We start from the raw sequence: 12,678 nt of genomic DNA, 5'->3' as shown, positions 1-12,678 counted from the left end.
TATACAAACTTTCTTTTGAAACAAGCATTTTTAATTGGCAGTCTCAAGCAAAGGAGTGTCTGATTGGAATTCATATTTATCCCCTTGTAAGATGGCTTGATATGATAAAATCTGCTTATTTCAAGTCTGGAGCAGTGTGTGCGTGTGAATGTGTGTGTAGTGGGAGTGAGGTGGAAGAGGGGAGCATCACTCAGGGGCCTGGGCTCCTTTCCTCTTGTGGCTCCCTGCTCTGTTTTTGGAGCCCTCTCAGTTGTTCTACTGGATGGGGCAGAGGAATGTAGAGAAGGCACACCGAGTCTAACAACCACCTCTGTCCCAAAGTTGCACCCCTCACTCCCTTTCATGGCTCACTGGTGAGAACTAGTTATATGAGCCCACCTTGCTGGAAGGAGCCTGGGAAGTGAAGTCCAGTGTATGCCCAGGAAGAAGAGAGCAGGATAGCAGTGCACTCTCATGGGCTCTGTAACACTGACTGATCCATTTCACCCTTCCCCTGGTGGTGGGCATGACTTGGCAGAGGATTATCATAGAGCCACCCAGTCCAGAGAACAAGCACATATCTTCCCTTTTTTGTTATTGAAGAATAGTTGATTTAAAATGTTCTAATTTCTGCTGTATAGCAAAGCGACTCAGTTACACACACACATACTTTTTAATATTCTCTTCCATTATTGTTTATCCCAGGAGATTGAATATTGTTCCGGGTACTATACAGTTGGACCTATTCTAAATGGAATAGAATAGTTTGCTTGTACTAATCCCAAACCCCCAGTCCATCCCTCTTCCTCCTCCCTCCTGCTTGGCAACCACAAGTCTGTGCTCTTTGTGACTCTGTTTCTGTTTCATAGCTAGGTTCGTTTGTGCCGTAGTTTAGATTACACATGTGATATCATGGCATTTGTCTTTATCTTTCTTACTTCACTTGGCACAGTAATCTCTAATTACATCCTTGTTGCTGCAGATGGCATTATTTTGTTCTTTTTAACGGCTAAGTCGTATTCCATTGTGTGTAGATGCCACATCTCCTTTATCCGTTCCTCTGCTGATGGACATTTTGGTTGTCTCCACGTTTTGGGTAATTGTGAATAGAGCTTCTGTGAATATAGGGGTCCATGTATCTTTTTGAATTATAGTTTTCTTTGGATCTGTGCCCAGGAGTGGGATTGCTGTGTCATTTAATAGTGCTGTTTTTAATTTTTTGAGGAACCTCCATACTGAGCTCCATAGCAGCTGTGCCAACTTACATTCCCATCAGCAGTGTAGGAGGGGTTCTCTTTTTCCCATACCCTCTTCCAGCATTTGTTGTTTGCAGACTTTTTAATGATGGCCATTCTCACCAGTGGGAGGTGGTACCTCGTTGTAGTTTTGATTTACATCTCTTTGATAATTAGTGACTTTGAATATCTTTTCATGTCACTACATACCTTCTTGATTTTTAGATTAAAAAAATTAACTTCTCACTTGAATTATTGGGATCATTGCCATGCGCCTCCATGAGTTTTCCTGGTGGGGCCGACGGTAGACAATTTGCCTGCAATGTGAGAGACCTGGGTTCGATCCCTGGCTTGGGAAGATCCCCTGGAGGAGGGCATGGCAACTGCTCCAGTATTCTTGCCTGGAGAATCCCCATGAACAGAGGCCATGGGCTGCAGGTCACGGGGTCACAAAGAGCTGGACATGACTGAGCGATTAAGCACAGCACAGCCGTGTGCTCAGTTGATTCTTCTGCAGGATGGGGATTAGAGCCCTTGCTTAACCGGTGTTTCTTGGGGAAGCATTGAGTAAGATAAATTTACTCTTGGTTCCCATGGCCTCAGGGCCTGGATGGCCCTGTAAACTCAGGCAGGTTGCGAGCATGGGCCTGAGTTTCCTTTTGCTGCTGCTTTCAGTGCATCCAGAGGCCTCCCCAGGCTCTACCAGGGTCGCTCCCCACTCCACTTGCCCTGGATGGCGCTTGTCCTTCCCTCCCCAGCCCTGCAATTCCCAGGCAGAGGCAGTAGACTTGCAGCATCACCCACTGGCATCATTTGCCGCCTTTCTTGAGTTTAATCTGAGAGGAACATAGAGCAGGGCGGCACATAAAGGCTTTTTGGCAATCACTGTGTACAAGTGCAGAAGCCAGGGAGGAACCCTTTCCTCTCGGGAATGCATGGTTTTTGGAGGTCAGGCTACCTTCTGGCGGTTAATAGCCCTTTGTATTTATTATAGGTGCCACCATTGTGTTTGTCTTCTTTAGGAATGATTTTGCATTTGAATGTGAAATCAGCTATTTTTTAGAGCAGTTCCACTGGCTGCTTCTGGAACATCTTGGAAGCTGCAACTTGCAGTGCTGGAGACTGCTGGTGCTGTATGTGGTGTGTGTGTGTGAAGGGAAGGGGTGATGGTGGTGGATTTATCAAGGAAAAACCCTACCTGTTGACTCAGACATTTGGGGAACCTGGCCAGAGCCCCTGTGATTCAGTTGTGCCACTTTATAGTTGGTCCGGAATCCAGGGTGCCTGATTTCTCATTCAGTTAATGAAATGTTAGTGTTCTAAACCGTGACTATTGGTTTATAGAAGTCATAATCCCTTTGTCACCCTCTGTTACTCTAAACCCTCTGGTTTAGAGTTAGTTTGTTAGAGCATTAACCACCTTCTGGCTTCCATCAAGGTGGCCATCTAATGGACCATTAAATACCAGTGATGCTCAGTGCCTTTGGGATATGTACTGACATCACAGTAGTTGTATTGGGAATAAGGAACCACGCTCACACAGTAGGTTGTCTTTATTGTGGGAAGAAAGCTGAATGAGGAAGAGCAGGCAGGATATTTCCCCCCAATTTTAATTATGAGAACCTTTGCTTTGTCTGGTGAGATCAACAACCTGGAAGCTTAAGGGTGTCTGATGAGTCAGATAGCAGACAGATACAGAGTATTAATGAAGTAAGAGGCATAGCAGATACCAGAACCATCCGTTAATTCATTTTTTTGTGTGTTAGTTCATTGATTTGTTAAATATTTCTTGAGTGTCTTTGTGCCAAGCATCATGTCAGGTACTAGAGATCCAGAAATGAACAGCAGGGGCGTCCCTATCCTCACTGAACCAACAGTCTTGGGGGAGGAGGGGGTGGCAGACAAATGTATATTCACTTCATATTTTTCTAGAATAATAGAAAGTGAGGCATACTAGACAACCAGCTAATTATAAATAGAATATTATGAGAAAGCCTCATGGGTAAAAATGTATGTATTAATGAATAAAATTATGTGTTAGTGCATGTAATAATAGGGGCAATTGACCTGATGTGGTAGGTCAGGGAAGACTTCACTAACCAAGTGATGCTTCGGTTCAGATTTGAAGGATGAAATAACCAAATAAGGAAGGGGAAAAACTCATTCTAGGCACTGGGAACAGTTTGTGTAAAGGCCCTGTGGTGGGAGAAAGAAGCATTGTAGGTATTAAGGGTCAGTAGAAAGTTGGTGTGAAGTATGGTATAAGAGAGGCAACTAGGTATCAGATTGTACCAAGCCCTGTAGTAAGTATTAAAGACTTTTGTCTTTATCCTAACAAGAGTGGGAAACCATTGGGAGTTTGCATCAGGGGACATCATCCCATTTGTCTGAAAAAAGAATCACTGTGGTTACAGTGTGATGATCATGGAGAGGAGAAGGTCAGAGTGGGTGTGGATAGATCGGGTACTTGACTGTTACAGTGAGATAAAGGGGGAACACTTGAGTGATAGATACCCGTGAACGTGGGAAGAACTTGGTGATAGAGGTTGTGGGTGTGAGGGACCGGAAGGCGTCAAGGCTGACACCTGAGTGCCTGCCTTTGGAACTGGATGAATGAGCGTTGTTTTAGTTTTGGTTCAGGGATGGCTGTTGTAACAAGACTCAAAAGTGGGTCAGCACGATGGGAGTGGAAGGTTCTCACCCCAGCCCACATGTGAGCATTGCAGGGCTGGGACAGTGGTTCCACGGTGTCGTTGCTCCTAAAATCCTTTAGCTGTACTACTGCCATCTCTAGACTGTTACCCTCACCAGCATGGTTCTAGCCAGTTGACTACTACAGCCACGATCTGGATTATCTCTTCTCCCCAGAGTGAGCACCTAGAAGTTGCTCACATCCCGTGGGCCATACCTCAGTTGCATGGCCATATATTACAGATAATCAGGGAACAGTCAGCCATCTCTGCATTGGTGCCCTAATAGAAAATGCTGGGAGAGGATCAGTAGTTGGAAGAAGACCAGGAGCAAGTGTGAGATGTTCATTTCATGCCCTGCTTGGGATCCCTAGTCTCCCCATCCCCCTTGGCTCCGTCCGCTCCCCTCCGTGACACCTTCAGGGACCGCTGCAGTACGTTTGCTGCGTCCTCTTCAATACCCTCCTCCCACGTTCTTCCTGCATGGACTGCCCTTCTCTGTCTGCCCACACTTCAAGGACTGGCTGATTCCTACTCTCTCCATAAAGCTGTCCTTTATGGATCCACCCCTTCCCCACCAGCTGCCCCTTGGGGTGAACTCACACTCACCGTTCCCGTCTCTGTATCGTGCAAAAACAGTTCTCAAGCTGATGGCTTCTCTCTTCTGTTGAACTCTCACACTACCTTATTTACCTTTTCAAATCACTATTGCACATTTCAGTTGTGACCAGCACATGTTCACTAAGAGTTCATGCTGGGCCATACTGACTTCTGCTCTCTCCCTACCACTCCTGTGAAGTACCTAATATACAAACACAGAATAGTCAAGGCTTATTATTTTTCATAATAAGAAAAATCCCAGTGAACTTACTGTTAGGATGACTCTTGGAAAGCTTTTAGAGCCATTTTCAAGATAGGAGGCAATGAAACATAAGTAGACTAGGCTAAAATAGACTTCAGTTATCTCATTTCCTTTGTATTCCCTCTGTCCATTAATCCTGTTCTGCCTAACTGTTCTGATTATGGCCGCACTGGGATGACCCAAAATATGGGCACTCATGCAGCATCAGCATTATGAAGGTGGGGAAGAGAAGGGAGTTGTAGGAGGACTTAGAGAAAAGAGAATAAGTTTCTTCAGCTTCCTGCTGCCCCCCTGGCTGACTTCTTTCAGTCACTAGGTGGAAGAAGGTCCTGAATTGGCAGCCAAGCTGGTGTTTCCAGACTAACCAACAGTTAACTCTACCTTTTTATTCTTTCTGTGTGTTATTGTTTGATTAAAAAATAATGATTCTTTTTTTTTTTTCATTCATACCTGGTGCCTGCTCCTTGATTTGGTTTTTGCAGCAGGTATGGGCCCTGCTCGGCAGGAGCTCAGGGGCTGGTGGAAAGAATGGTGACCCTTCTGCTTGGTGATGAGCTCGTTGTGTCGCCTGGCTGGGTGGTTTGTAGGCTGTGTGGAGACATGGGCCATGTTCCTCAGACTCCTGTGTGTCCATGAAGGAGCTCAGCATCATGTTGGTCTCTTGGCTGGTGCCCAGGGACCTTGATGATTGATTTCATGGGTGGGTTGCTCCATATCTCCCCATGGAGCTCTTGGTGCCTTGATGTCTTCGAGTGTGAAAGCAGAGATTCTGTCTGTTTCCTGTTTGGGGAGTGGGTGGAAGGAGAGAGAGTTGTGGGAGATTTCCTCCTCACTGATAGTGAAAGTACTTTGGAAATCGGAGCCAGAGGTGATGGCAGAGGAAGTTTCTAGTGTTAAGGAGCTTAGATGCTGACTGCCCTTGCCTACTTCTGTCTCTTCTGGCTCTTGTACAAAGAGCAGTGATGCTTTTGAGTGTGTGCAAGCTTGAGGATGTGCGTGGGTCCCACCTGGGTTCCCAAGCCCAGATGCTCATTCAGGTATAAAGTTCAGTGTCGACTCAGTTGCAAACCTTTATGTTTTGGCATGACTTTTTTTTTCACCCATCTTGTGACATCTGACATACAGGAAATGACTCCCTGGGCAAACGGTGTGAAAATGAAAGTCGCTTCAATCATGTCTGACTCTCTGTGACCCCATGGGACTATACAGTCCAGGTAATAGTTCCCTTCTCTAGGGGATCTTTCCAACCCAGGGATCAAACCCAGGTCTCCCGCTTTCCAGGCGGATTCTTAACCAGCTGAGCCACCAGGGAACTGCCACCCTTCTTTCCCAACATGTAACCAACAGAACATACAGCACCCCTTGGAGACGGACGGCTGATTGGAAGCATCACGGGACGGTGGCACCACCCACTGGGGGAGACCTTGGTTGTCAGGGGTACCCAGTGAGAGCAGGATGCTGCTGGGATGGCTCCTTTATGCCTTGTGGCTGCTTTTGTCCTGTCATTTTCCAGAGCATTCTCTGAAGAATGAGTTAACTGAATTTTCAAAGTACTGACAAGCCCACTTAAGGGAAAGGAACAAGAGAAAGTGCTGCCCTCATGAGTCTTGTCACCTAAAAGGTCATGTTGGAGTCACTCAGTGGAGAGGTCTTGGGGCACCCCTTGAGTAAAGAAGCAGGGAGAGCAAAAAAATGGAAAAAATGTGGTCTGATTTTCGTACTTGGATTGTTTCTGGGCCAGTTCCTCCCCTTTCAGTTTTCTCTGCACCCCACCCCACCCTTCTCTTAATGACTTACTTGTAGAGGAAAGCAAACTATTAATCACAACCAGAATGGCTCTGTAACTTCCAAACAAACAGAGAACAGTTCTAGGGACTGTGAACCAAGCCAAGGCCTTGGCAGAGGTTCCAAAACATGTTCCTTTTATATATATATTTCAGAAATGCCCCCATTTTTCCTTCGGCACAGAAGGTTCCCTTTAATTAGTGCTGAATTTCCCATTTCCCCTTTCTTCCTAAGGCGTCTATAAAGCCCTGGCCTAGTAAAAGGCAGGTACACAGCTCTCAGCTGAGCCCTACTGATGTGCTAGTATAGTTTTAATTGTGTTGAGATTTCCTTGCCAAAGTGTCACATGCAGAAGCGTTTTAAAAACGTATAGGGTTTGCAACTCTTGCGCTGTCTAGAGCTCTTGAATTATGAATGCCTCTTCTGCTGCCTATTCTGTTCTTCTGAATCTGTAAAATTACTTTAATAACCTGTGTGGGGGTAATGTTAATATGTTTGCTCAGTCGTGTGAATTTATTAGCACGCCCAGCCCACTTCAGGGAGCTGGTCTGGCCCTTTGGATGCAAGCCCTTGGTTGTGAGAAGCGGCCAGTGACGTTGATGTTTTCTTCCCCTCCTCCCTTTCCCTTCCACCATTAGCAATCATTCTGTTGCACAGAGTATGTGATAAATCAACCTCAAGAGAGTCAGATTTGCCATAACATGACATTACCTATCAGCTCGTCAGGTCTGAGTTGACTCTCAGCCTTTTGGGCTGTATATTTCTTCAAAGTCGAGCGCCAGTTTCTTAGTCAGCTCTAACTAATTTCAGAGTGGAAGGGAAACTTGACTGGAGTGCTGTTTGGGATCTGCTTTTTAATCCTGGTCTGTTTAATGTTTGCTCCTGACAGTCTAGGCCAGACATCATTTTAATGGTATGTGTGGTGATAAAGCCAATAAACTGTCAAGATGATTGATAATCTAAGCATTATAGCAATATGACTTTCCTGTTCTCCTCTGTGCTTTAGATGATGGTTTCCAAATTGAATTCCTACAGTGTGTGCTGTGTGTTGCGTGCCTGTTGGAGGCTCCCCTAACAGCGTTTGAAGGAGGGAGCTGTGTTTAATGTAAGATTTTTAGCCCTCAATTACCCACACAAATATATCTGCATATGTGTTGGTACCCTCTAATTTGGGAAACATCAAGAATTTATGGCTCTGCCCTTGTAACAGTCCCCCAGCAATTTATGGGCACTGGTGGAACTTTTTATTATGTCTTTATGGTGTTTTTTCACCTGGCATGCATCTTAGATTCCATGTGGTTGATTCTGTTATCTGTGGTTGAAAGACATTACAGATAACAAAGTGCACTGTATTAAAGGCAGGCTTCTGGTTTCCTTTCCTTTTCTCTTTGTTTCTCTTTTCTTTTAATTTAGCAGACGTTTTTTAGCATCTGGTCCTCATCTCATTAATCAGGCTCGACCAGGTGTTTCTGGGTGGTGACAGTGGGAGTGGTCGGCCCCTCTTTGTTGGCCCTCGTGGGCCACCGTTGCTGGCTTCCATCCCCCTCCTTGGCACAGTGTTGCCTGGGAACAGAAACCCCAGTGGCCAGAGAGGTTGGGCCTTTCGTGTGTGTGCGCTCGCGCATGTGTGTGTGTGTGTGTGTGCGTGCGTGCATGTGTGTGTGACGGAGAGAGACAGAGAGAATTTTACCAGGGGGAAAAGAGGGAAAAAAAACAAAGTAAACATTTAACAACTCAAGTGAGTTAAAATTCCCTTCTGCATTCGTGTGCGTTCTCTTAATACGTATGTGTATCTTTGTGCAGTGTGTGCACATTATTTAGAGTACTGCTTCCAAGACTGTGTTGAGAAACAACACTAGATTGTAAGAGGGACCTTGGAGGGTCCTAGAAGGTGCTGGGTGTCTCTCATACCTGTGGACTGTGTCACTGTGCATGTCTTCCATGTCTGATTTTACAGATGAGCCTGGGGCCCCAGAGAGGTCGTGTGTCTGGATGCATGGCAGAGTTGGGACTGGTGTCTCTGTATCCTTATTTGAGATCAGTTATCCTTTCCAATTCATTATTTTCCTTTTCTTCACTCCCCTTTTCTTTGTCTCAGGAGACACTGGGCAAGTCCCTTCATGTTTCTGGCCTCGGTTTCTCTATCTGTAAATTGGTTAGCCTCCTTTCCTTGGTCCCTTATTTTGGAGAAGCCTATGAGTTTTTATGACAAGAATTGAGGAAGGATTGGGCTTTCTACTGGAAACAGTTTCCTAAAACCATCTGGAGTCTTGTTTCCTCGCTTTGTCTTATTTCCGAATGTGTGGGCCTGTCCTTCCTTTCTCTGCTGTCCAGAACCTTAACTTTGGTTCCTGTCTCCTGGGGCTCTCCAGGCTGAAAAGAAGGCCTGGCTTTCCCATAGACACCAATGAAGTACTAAGAAGAGGCTGGCCCATCAGGTTTGTTTCACCTTACCTGCCAGCAAGTATTTATGTCCTAGGCTCCCTTAATCTAAAGTAATTCCAAATTCTGTAGCACGATTAGGTGCATGAGGCAGAAACAAATACCTGAATTGGTAAATAGCTGGGACCAGAAACACCACTGATACTGATGAGTAATGGGAAATTAGCCAAACGGATAAATGCCAAGGGCTGTTCTCTGCTATGTGCTAGCACAAAATGCTGGAAAGCACATCCCCAAGTTACGTCTCCAGTTTTGGGGATCACAGAATTGTATTCATGGACTCGATTCTGCATCTTCGAGTGGCTTGAGATCTCACTGGGGATGCATGGCAGGTCTGAGATTTCTGAGAAGTGAGTCATTGCAGTTCTAAAAGCACACACGGGTGCAGGGGAGGAGAGAGGGCTGGCGCGTGTGCACTGGCACTGGGTGGGAATGGTCTGGAGCCCCAGAGGGTAGCCGGCTTGTCAAAGCTGAGCCACCCTGAAACGCTCTCAGATGGGCATGTTGGCACCTGAGAGGAGCCTACTCCCCCACAGGTAAGCCAGTAGGTTTTGTAGTGTTGGCTGCAGTGGGCAGTGTGCCCTGCGCTGTGTACCGGGGAGATGGTGATGAGGATGGTGATGGTGGCTCACGTTAAGAGTGCAGGGTGAGCCAGACACGATTCTGACTACTTCTACAGGTATTAACTGACTTAATCCCCCAATGATCCGTTGAGAAAGGATGGGAATTAGGACGGTAGGTGTGTGTGGTTGTTACTGCCATTCTGCAGGTGAGGAAATGGGCTCAGGGAAGTCAGCTGGGAGGTAGGTACTCGGTGAGCAGGTTGAGGGACTCAAACCTGGCCCCTCAGTCTAGCCACTCTGAGTTGCCACCCTGACTATGAACAAGCTTACAGCTCCAGCCTTGAGACTCTACACCTGTCTGAGGAGTGAACATGTGGACCGGGTGGCTCTGAGGAAGTCCTTGGTCATCTGAGTCTGTTTACTCCTCTGTGACATGAGATAAAATGAGAGAGTAGAAATGAAAATGTCCAGCAGAGAAGAAGCACTCATTAAATGGTTGTGTTGACAGGATATTGAATTAGATCACCACTGACCTTTTCTTTTTCTTGTTCAATCTGCATTCCTCTGCACCCCTTTCTGTAAGCTGGGGATTTTTATTTTTAACTTTCTTCAGTAATGGATGATATAGCAGAAAACAAAGTCTGATCCTGCCTTTTGAACCTCAGAAGTTTGGGCTACAGGTTAAGAAAAAAAGATTTAGAAGAAGACATGATGATCTAAGAACTGGCTAACTGCATACTAGACAGAGACTTCCTGGGCGCAGAAGGTGGAGAAAAGTGTAGACACTAGTGGGTCCCTGAGAAGGGTTGCTCTATCTTACATGTTTTGTTTTTTGTGATAGTCACTCAGTCAAGTCCATCTCTTTGTGATCCCATGGACTATAGTCCGCCAGGCTCCTCTGTCCATGGAATTCTCCAGGCAAGAATACTGGAGTGGGTAGCCATTCCCTTCTCCAGGGAATCTTCCTGATACAGGAATCAAATCTGGGTCTCCCACGTTGCAGGCAGATTCTTTACCATTTGGGCCACCATGGCCTATAGTATCTTACATAATTTTGGATGCTAACTTGTCCCTGACATATAAGCTGTTATGATTTCTTCAGAGTACTGGGAGAGGGTGGGGTGATCCAAGATGTCTGAGCATATGAGGATATGAGAAATGCTTGTTGAAGGAAGGAGAGGGGTTTGAGCAGAATTATAAAGGCTGGTGGAGATTAGATAGGTGAAATCTACCAGCTTCAGGCTGAAAGCCTCTGTGCCCGTAAATGGGCACCTCCTAACTTGTAAACCTAGGTTTGTACTCTCAGCCAACTGAATGGACAGTGGAGTGACACTTCTATGGAGAAGCAGGGGGCTGGTCTGATGGCAGGGCCAGAAGAATTGAGGCCCTTGAGCAGAGAGGCAGAAGGTAGAGGGAGGAGCTGAGTAAACTCAGGAAGGTTGGGATGGCTTGGTGTCCCTGAGGCAGAAGAGCGAGTTATCCTCTTCCAGAACTGTCCCATGCACCCTTAAAAGGCCAGGCCACTTGGCCGAATTTGTACCTGCTCACTCCTTAGCTGGATCCCAGAGGGAAAGCCAATGGCTCTGTAGCATACCCTCTCCATTCCTGTTTCCGTTGCATCCACGCACATACCTATTCTGTCAGCTTCTGGAAGAGCCCCCACTTTCTTTGGATTTAAAATAAAATACAGGAGAAGTGAGAAAACCAGAATTCTGGTTGCAGCTCTCCCCTTTCCCCCATATTGTGAGGCTATGAGCTACCATTTCCTTGGTAACTAAGGATTTGGACAAGGCAGTCTCTCAGGTACCTTCCTGCTCTTACCTGCTGTGAACTTGTGATGTTTGGAAGGTGGGACCCCCATGTATCTATTGGCAAATTGGGTGTACTTGGGGAAGGCCTTGGCATGAGAGAAGCTGTTCTCCTCATCCCAAGATGATAGACTTTACTCATCCATGTTATGGTCCTGTCTCCCAAGTTATGTAAAAGCAACACATGTTTCAAACCAGTTGAGCCAGGAATCAGAGAAGAAAGTTGCCTTTAAGTTGAATAACTCAAGACTTTGAATTGTTATCTTTTTCTCCTATTCCTTTTATATAAGTCACTTCATCTTCCAAACCCATTATATAGAGAGCTTCCTATGGGAGAGAATTGGATCTTGGGATTTCTGAGCAGAGAAAGAACTGGAACTTCATGTTAAATCTTGACTTGTTCTTATGCTCTCTTCTGTAAGCAGTTTATTTTTTTCATGCAGCAAGGAAGCAGCATATTCTAGCTTGCTCTGAAGATTGGGACAGAGAGATCTGTTGCTTCTGCAGGTTCTTGGAGTTCCCAAGGGGCTGGACAGTCTGTCATGTACTTGGTTTGTAGTCAGTTCTCATTTATTATAAAACCACCAGCTCTGCGCTTCCTCCGGTTTGAATGAATATGTCAATACTGTTGTCTGAAGACTATGCACAGCCAGATAGAAGGGCTCCTCAGAGCCATATCTGCCACTTTCTGCCTGTCTGATGACTGCAGCATACAATCCACACAGTCTTGCCTCGCTCCTGGTAGGTGGGAATAAGAAGGGTAGGTCTTGGAGACCAGGCAGAGTTGGGACACGCCTGTATAGTCACAGCTAATAGTTCTTCTCCTTGACTCAATTTGAACTGCATTTTTTTTTCTTTTTTAGCTGTTGGAATATGGCTCAGTACAGACTATTACTTTGACCATTTTGCTCCAGGAAAAGCATTAGTAATTTATAAATAAAATACACATAAAAATAGGAGAAGTCAAATATAGGTTTATTGACAACAAAGGCACTGTTAATGTTGGAACAGGCTGGTTTGAAGTTGAGTTAGTTTTTGTGGCTGATTTATGTCCTGTTTGTTTTAAGAGGACTACGGTTGTGAGGGTGAGTTGTGAAGGTTCTTGGGAATTGGCAGCTGGGAAGGAGCAGAGCTGGTTTGGGTCTGAGTTCCCAGAGGAACAAGATGAGAGGGAGGGGGGAAGCAGAGTGAGAAGTGGGGAGGGAGGAGGAAGAAGAATGATTTGCCTCTCTCTCTCTGGGCTTCATGGTTGTGTATTTAACCAAGAGTACATTGCCAGGAAATTGAGACAGTAAGTGTGTGTATGTGTGTGCA

At 45.7% G+C, this 12,678-nt stretch overlaps 1 protein-coding gene across 1 annotated transcript in view; it reads left to right on the top strand.

The window, feature by feature from the left end:
- The window catches only part of LRMDA (leucine rich melanocyte differentiation associated), a 1,143,538-nt gene that overhangs the window by 70,802 nt on the left and 1,060,058 nt on the right, over positions 1–12,678 (top strand). The gene's annotated exons all lie outside the window — the stretch shown is intronic.

Source organism: Oryx dammah, unplaced genomic scaffold (assembly GCF_014754425.2).
Source record: "Oryx dammah isolate SB20612 unplaced genomic scaffold, SCBI_Odam_1.1 HiC_scaffold_6, whole genome shotgun sequence".
Lineage (NCBI taxonomy): Eukaryota > Metazoa > Chordata > Mammalia > Artiodactyla > Bovidae > Oryx > Oryx dammah.
Note: the sequence above shows the minus strand (reverse complement) of the source record. Positions and strands in the feature narration are given on the sequence as shown.